This window comes from Triturus cristatus, chromosome 4_1 (genome assembly GCF_964204655.1).
Source record: "Triturus cristatus chromosome 4_1, aTriCri1.1, whole genome shotgun sequence".
Lineage (NCBI taxonomy): Eukaryota > Metazoa > Chordata > Amphibia > Caudata > Salamandridae > Triturus > Triturus cristatus.
The window spans coordinates 140,584,909-140,593,152 of NC_140585.1; the positions used below are offsets into that span (position 1 = coordinate 140,584,909).

The 8,244-nt window shown below is 50.8% G+C and overlaps 1 non-coding gene across 1 annotated transcript; it reads right to left on the reverse strand.

Annotated features, from left to right (window-relative positions):
• Window positions 1-5,964: 5,964 nt before the first annotated feature.
• On the reverse strand, window positions 5,965-6,036 carry TRNAE-CUC (transfer RNA glutamic acid (anticodon CUC)). Its single transcript has one exon. It is a non-coding gene; the product is annotated as a tRNA-Glu (tRNA).
• Window positions 6,037-8,244: the final 2,208 nt, after the last annotated feature.

The window sequence follows — 8,244 nt, forward strand, 5'->3', positions numbered from 1 at the left end:
CCCCCTAATATCCAGCCCGGTGCCACCTCTGGGCACCACCATTACGGCAACCGCAAGCGTGGTGTCTCCTCTCGCCCCCACGGTGAATACACCGACCCCTCTACACACCCCAACAGTTCAGCAAGTCACCTCCGCCCGCTGCTGTCAGGCAGTTGCTCGCTGGCCTGGCAAGTACCCCAAGCAGCCAAAGAAGGAATTTGGAGGCGCGGTTTTATAGACATTTTCACACTACTCATGTTGGGTCAGGAGGGCCTGGACGCCAGGAAAATAGGGGCAAAGGAGGATGACAAAAAAGTAAGGTACCAGCCTTGGCCAGAGAAGAATATAGATAACTGGCTCGAGGCTTTCTCTATTTTAGCTGCCGTGACAATGGAGAAATTCCCAGAGTTGGGTCCCAGCCTGGTACAGTACTCTAGGACGATACACAACGAGGCCATGAAATGGGGGGAAGTGGCTGGCTGAATTATGATAGGGAGTTCAGGAGGAAGATGTCCCATTGTCCAGAGATGGGGTGGGACCAAAAAGAGGCTCAGTTGTAGATGGACCACATGGGCTCCTGCACGCAGCAGAGCGGAGGCTCCCAGGTAAAAGCACAGGGGGGGCAGTCTTCGTCCAGAGGGTCCTTTCAGGCAGGCACACGGGGCTTCAAACAGACTTTTCGGGGAGGACACAGGGGGGGAGACAGAGGGGAGGTTTCAGGAGGTCTCCCCCAGGGACATGCTGCCTTTTTAACAGTGGATCCTGCTCCTGGAGTAAGACGTGCATGTTTTTGCACGCATGCAACATATGTGGCGGGCCCCACCCAGAGTGTTCTTGCCACACAAAGCAGGATCGACAACCAGCCAGCAAAGGTGGGCAACAAAGTTGAGGCCACACGATCACAAGTATCTCAAGGTTACTCCCCCCACCCACTGCCTGGCCCAGCGCCTCACCCTGTCCCCGCGAACAACTCAGATCCAACCGGGAGCCTTCTTTCTATAGCTAGCTCCTCTGCACCCGGTCACACATCCATAGGCCGGTCCCCTGTCAGCCTGGCCAACATCACGCCCCTCCTCAGACGTTAACCCAACGAACCAGATGGCCGCTTGCTGCTGGTTGGTTTTAAAGAAGGCTTCAAGATCCCCTATGTGGGTCCCCTGGGCAGCAGGGAGGTCGACAACCTTAGATCAGCAAAGGAGCGACCAGAAGTAGTGCGGGCCAAGGTAGAGAAGGAGAGGGCTTTGGGCAGGGTGGCAGGTCCATTCATGCAACCCCTGTTGGACAACTTTGTAGTCTCACCCCGGGGGTGGTGCCTAACAAGGAACCAGGGGCTTTTCGGTTAATTGACCACCTTTCATACCCGGAGGGGGCATCAGTTAACCATGGGCTTGAGGAGGGCACCTGCTCCGTGTCGTATTGTACTCTGGACGGGGCATTGGACTTAGTCAGGAGGGCGGGTAAAGGGGCCTGGTTAGCCAAGGCAGACATCGAATCTGCCTTTCGCTTGCTGCCAGTCCACCCGAGCAGCCATCACCTGCTAGGTTTCAAGCTGGAGGGCAGGTACTATTATGACAAATGCATGCCCATGGGCTGCGTGGTGTCCTGTGCATATTTTGCGTTCAGTTGCTTCCTGCAGTGGGCTCTCCAGGAGACCAATGGGGTGGAAGGGGTGACCCATTACCTAGATATGACTTCCTTTTCATAGGGAGTGATGGCACGCAGGACTGTAATCAGGCCCTTGCGGACTTCGAGAAATTGGCCAGTCACCTAGGGTTCCCCCTGGCACCAGGTAAAACAGTGGGCCCGGCGCAGATCTTAATGTTTCTCGGGATCGAGCTTGATACCATCGCAGGGGAGTCCAGACTGCCGTCAGACAAGGTCCGGGACCTAGAGCAACTTATCCAGTCAGTGTTGGGGCAAGATAGAGCCACCTTGGAATCCATCCAATGTCTCCTTGGGAAATTGAACTTTGCGGCCAGGGTCATCCCAGCTGGTAGGGTTTTTGCCAGAAGGATAGCCAGGGCTACTGCCAAGGTCAAAAAGAAGCACCACAAATAGAAACTAAGCAAAGGAGTAAGACAGGACCTGGTCATGTGGGCAGAGTTCCTAGCCAATTTTAACGACTCTGTAATTTGGAGGGCTCCTTTGGGCTGGCAGCCCCGACGTAGCGCTATTTACAGACGCATCAGGCAGAGAAGGTTTTGGGGCCATCCTATATAGTGAGTGGTGTGCTAAGAAATGGCCCAACTCGTGGCAGAAGAAGAGGATCACGTCCAACATCACAGTGTTAGAGTTGTTCCCGATTGTGGTAGCTTTTCACCTGTGGCCTGCAGTACTGGTGGCTAAGAGGGTCCTCTTTTGGTCTGACAACCTAGCAGTAGTGCAGGCCATTAACTCCCAGTCAGCGAGTTGCCCTCTAGTTTTGTGCCTCTTGAGGGAGTTAGTGCAGGCGTGCCTGTACAATAACGTTGAATGCAGAGCGCAACACATTAAGGGTGTTCAGAACACAGCGGCTGATGCTCTCTCTCGTTTTCAGTTGCGCCGGTTCCGGGAGGCGTGGCCGAGAGCGAGAGAGGAGATGACCCCTTTCCCACCACACCTTTGGTTCCTGCTGAGTGAAAGACAGACTGAGGGGGCTGGGTGTGCTGTCCCTAGCACCCAGGAACAGTAAGAGATACAGGGCATGCGTTGCCAAATTCTGTTCAGTGGTGGGATCCAGAGAGGAAGGAGGGGCACCTCTAGAAAATAGAGTACAGTCTTTCATAGTGTGGGCCAAGGACAATAGGAAGAGTCATTCTTGGATTTCAGGCCATCTTGCGGCAATTAGTCACCACACTAGACTGAGGGGCCAGTCTGACCCCACCAAATCATTCTTGATCCGAGCAGCATTGAAAGGTTGGGCCAGGAGCGAACCGAGGGCACCGGACAATAGGTCCCCCATAGACGTTAAGACCTTGCAAGGGATGCTGGACTGGGTACACATGGCTACCCACTCGGCATTTGAGGCAGCATTATTTGCAGCCACCTTCAGCCTGGCTTTCTTCGGGCCCTCAGAATTAGTGAGCTAGTGGCTAGATCTAAGCATGACAGGTCTGGGGTGGCTTTGAAAATACAGGATGCGGTGCTCTCTGGGGCTTCCCTCAAAATAAATCTAAGAAGATCTAAGACGTACCAGTCCGGGGAGGGGAGGGTGTTCTGGCTGCACAGTTTGGGCGATGGCAGGTATTGCCTGGTGGGCCTGCTCGCCACCTATCTGGCCCTGCGCCCAGCAGCGGAAGGGTATCTGCTTTTGCATGCAGATGGTACGCCCCTTACCAAGTTCCAGGTAGAACACATTATGCACAGATGCTTGGCATTGTCAGGCAACACAGATCCGGGCAAGCGTTTCTGCAGTCACTCTTTCCGCATAGGGGCTGCAACAACAGCATTCAAGGAAGGTTTGCTAGCGGAAGGTATCAAACATGTGGGGCAGTGGGAATCCCAATGTTTCAAAAGATACACACGGCCATGAGCCCACGGACGATAATTTAGTTTCAGTCACCGGAGTCCCGAGGACTGGCAGCAGTGTGTTGTGGAGTGTAATTTAATGTTTTCATTTTGGTGTGCTGTGGTGTCAATAAACGTTTTTGCAACATCACATTTCTTTATTTGCCAGGAACAAAGGTCTAGGTGATTGGCCATTCTTGCGGCTTGAGACTGGCACAGTGGGCTGTACGCAGGAAGTGGAGGCATGGCTTTTCCAACACCGAGATAACTTGGCTGGGGCACCCTGGCATGCGGTGGAATGGGTTGTTGGGAAAACTGCAACAGAGTCTGGGGGTGAGCACCCATCCTCCCAACATTCTAGTGATACATCTTGGGGGGAACGACCTGACTGCCTTGGGGAAAAGGACATTGCTTCAAAATATGAAAACCACAATGTGAAAATTGAGCAACCTGTTGGGGATATGTGAACTTTGGTGGTCCGAGATCACCCCTAGGCTCCGATGGCATGGAGCTCGGTCAGGGGAGGCAATGGAGGCGGCGCGCAGGAGGGTGAATGTCGCTATGCGTAAATTCACCAAGCAGTATGGTTTTGGCTTCATTAGACATGGGATGCTACAAGCCAAATCCACAGGGTGTTTCGAGGACGATGGAGTACATCTGTCCAGAGTAGGAATGGGCTTGTTCTTGCTGGATCTGGGTGAGGCCCTAGAAACAGCAGGATGTAAGTAGGAATGCCGGCCTTGGTGGGGGGCCCTGGCTGTGACGGTCGCCACACCCAGGGCTGTGGCGGAGTTACAGGGCGATCCAGAGGCGGAAAGGTACTCAGGGGTACCCTCTTCAGGAGCACAAAGGGTGCTGAGGCCTAATATCGCCAGGAAGTCTTCACGGTGGTCCCTGAGGTGCGACGGCGCCCCGTCTGTCCTACGGGAGGTTGGAAACCTGTACAACCATGGGTCGCTTGAACGCTCTGCCCCTCGTAGAGGGGGGCATGAGTAAGGGAGTGGACCGACGGTTCACCGGAAGTGGGAGGGGCTATCCCCTTACCATAACCGCTAAGCAACGATTGGCTAAGGCCACGATGCAAGTTGGCTCATCAGGTGGTAGGCCGCGAGGGGCAGCTTGCCTTTGGATCGCCTGTAAGATAACCCACCATGCTGGCATAGTTGGTATGCTAATAAACCTGCAGCAATTTTCTCCACGTTGTCTGTTTATTTATTGGGTATGATGCTGCATGAGGTGGATGAGTGTTGCCGATATTGGCACTATATGGGCTGCCCGATGTCCACGAAGGGGACCTCCCAAGAGGACGGCCCCTTTAGTGCCACAGGATGGCACACGGGACAGCCCAGCATCACGAGATCCCTTTGGGGTCCCGCTCGTCATTTCTGGCCGGTTGGGGGAAGGGGAGAGGTATAAATTCCTCCCCTGCCCACCTGGCGGCCTCTTTGTCCCTCACCACTGACGCCGTTTCCCTCCCTACCGCTTACCCGGTGTAATCAGGGTGGCGGGGGGGAGGGGGAAAGGAATTTCTAATCTTTTATTTGTGTTGCAGGCGGAGTTACAGGGCGATCCAGAGGCGGAAAGGTACTCAGGGGTACCCTCTTCAGGAGCACAAAGGGTGCAGAGGCCTAATATCCCCAGGAAGTCTTCACGGTGGACCCTGAGGTGCGACGGAGCCCCGTCTGTCCTACGGGCGGTTAGAAACCTGTACAACCGGGGGTCACTTGAACGCTCCGCCACTCGTAGGGGGGGGCATGAGTAAGGGAGTGGACCGACGGTTCACCGGAAGTGGGAGTGGCTATACCCTCACCATAACCGCTAAGTGTTATGTCCTATTAACATGTTACATGGTATATTTTGTTCTATTGCTTTGGTAACCAGATCTTAGCAACAGCTGGTTCTATCACTGGATTCTGGATTGTGGAATCCAGGGACAGTACTGGCTGAGCTGGATGAGGAACGGTTGCTGGGGGCTACTTTTCCTGTGCTTAATAAAGCCTTTCTTTGAACTACTCTGCTGTGGTCCCTCCTTAAAACTAAGCACCGATTGGCTAAGGACACGATGCAAGTTGGCCCATCAGGTGGTAGGCTGCGAGAGGCGGATTGCCTTTGGATCCCAGTAGATAACCCACCATGTTGGCATAGTTGGAATGCTAATAAACCTGCAGCAATTTTCTCCACGAAAACAGTGTTTTGTCTGTTTATTTATTGGGTATGATGCTGCATGAGGAGTCTGAGTGTTGCCGATATTGGCACTATGTTACGTTATCCTAATGATGTCTTGATTGTGCTACTTAGTACTTTGAAAGCTGAACATCCCTACCTATTTTCGTCGCAGAATGTTGGCAAGTATACTTATTTTCTACTGAACTGATGTTTCAAGTCCGCTAACATTCCTCAGAACTACAAAATGGAGCCATCAGTTTAAGGGGAAAAAATGAAAGCAATAAATAAAACAACTTGTAGGACTCGACAAACCTACCCCTCAAAATGTGCAGTTTCCCTGACCGGGAATCGAACCCGGGCCGCGGCGGTGAGAGCGCCGAATCCTAACCACTAGACCACCAGGGACTGCGGTGCCCGTCTGCCCCCGATCTATTTTGAGGAACGCCCTCCATTCGTCCACCTGCACTCCATATCAGAACTAGGACAACTAAAACCAGGGATATACTTAAGCCATGTCGAGCTTTACACACTAACATTAGATGAAGAAGCATAACAAATATCTATTAGATTACATTTTTCCTGTAAACAATGTTCACCCTGCTTGTGAATAAATTTCACACCAAGTCCATAAACAATGTATCTCATCCGTGGCATTTTTGGCAGTGCACGATTCAAGCACCGTTTGTATCCTGCGCATTTCTATCAACCGCGCTCTCTCGTTTGCTTCACCTCCTTCCTGAGGAGGACGAACGCAGACGAGGGCTCAAGAAGAGCCAGGGGGCTGCGTTGACTCCTGCTGAGGTAAAGTAGTGTAAAGGAGAGGGGCGGGGCTAAACGACCCAAGTCACAAAAAACACAACAGGTGCTTAAAAGCAAGCAGAGCCAGAACACAGCAGAAAACGTGCAAAAATGATTAAATACCAAAACTGCCATATTTGGTCACAAACTACAGCCTGCCACCGCACTCCAAGAGCCTTTTTCTATCGGGAAGCAAACGACCGTGACGTCAGGGAAGGTGCGTGTACGTGTTGTGCGTATACGCGTTGGTGCGCAGTGGTGGCGTGCAGGGGAACGTCACCGCGCCGAGGACAAATTATCTGAAGTTGTAATTTAAATCGTAAAAGATAAAAGTCAAAATTCGTAATTTCCTTGAGTTTAACGATTTTGGAAGTAAATACACGCCCAATCCTAAATTTTTTTGGAGGTGAGTGTTGGGGGCGGGGGGGAGTTGCACAGACAAATATATTTGGGGAAAGTCGTGGAAAAACAAATGGCTACTCGTTGAGTGTTTACGAAATAGGTACCAGACCAGCAGGTGTCTACATGGAGGCGGAGGGATGGTCTGGAGCAGTGTACAGCCTGGGGGCCACATGCGGCCCTCCTGACCTTTACACACACCTGCCAAGGTTTCAGATTGCTACGTGTGACATTTTCATAATTTCAGAGTAATTATGACTGACATTTAAAACGACTATGAGTGACACGTTCTCACGAGCACAATCAGGCAATGAAGTCGCGGGAAACTTAGAATTATCAGAAATTACACCCATTTGAGCAGCGAGAACCTCTTAAGAAGATCTTAAAACATATCTGCAAAGCACCAAAAATGGAAGAGGGGGGAAAATCTATAGAGCTCTAATCTATGCTTTGAAGTTTGCATGCAGCTCTTTTATGACAGTTATTAGTTCACTGTTCTATATTGGGATTTTAACTTGGACACTGCAAGTAAAAAAAGATCTGTCTAACAAGCACTGACCTATTTACGTTATATGCACTCTGTGATCTGCATACAACACGTACCTTGCAGCAGGCATATTAACCTCCTGTGCTACTTCATGATGAGTCAAAACTTCCACTAGACAAAACTCTAACCTCAATAGTAAGAACATTAATCACAGAGTTATCGTGACATTTTTGTTGTTGTATGAAAATTGCTGGAGGCCAGGAAGGCGGCACCAGATGCTTGTGAAACTAAAATATACTTGCAATCACAAATATACTTGCAAACACGGCGCCGCCCTCCTACTCCCCAAAGTCAACACCTGGTGCAGTGGCACCGGTCGCCCTGCCCTAGAGCCGGTCCTGATTATATCTAACACGTATTAATTTTGGGCATCCCTCCTACTTGTAGTCATACTCATTAATAACGTATTTGCTCCAAATTCATTGTAATCGAGTTCCATTAACAAAGTGCTGCCATCCACCGTTACCTTCCAAACCTCGTGCCGCGTAAACAGTTGGAGAAAAACATCTCATGCATAAATAGATATTTAGATATGGCGTTGAAGGTGACCAGAGGGAATCTTCCAAAGGCTAACATACCGGAAAAGGGGAAGAGTGACCTGAGGAAAAAGCAGGGACTAGAAAATATAAAGCTTTACCGGAGGCAGGACCTGAAAGAAGCCAGTACAGTCAGGATATGTGCGTTTCTACACAGAAAATGTTCGCTCCGAGGGCCGAATTTGGGGAAAAATCTATAGCTTAAGGGCGTTAGCCACTACACCATATAGCACTTTCAAACTTCAGTTTAGCCAGCAATAAAAAAAAAAAATTATAACACGACAGCTTTCCAAATTAAGATGCATATAATTAAATCACCTTAATGCCAGCAAT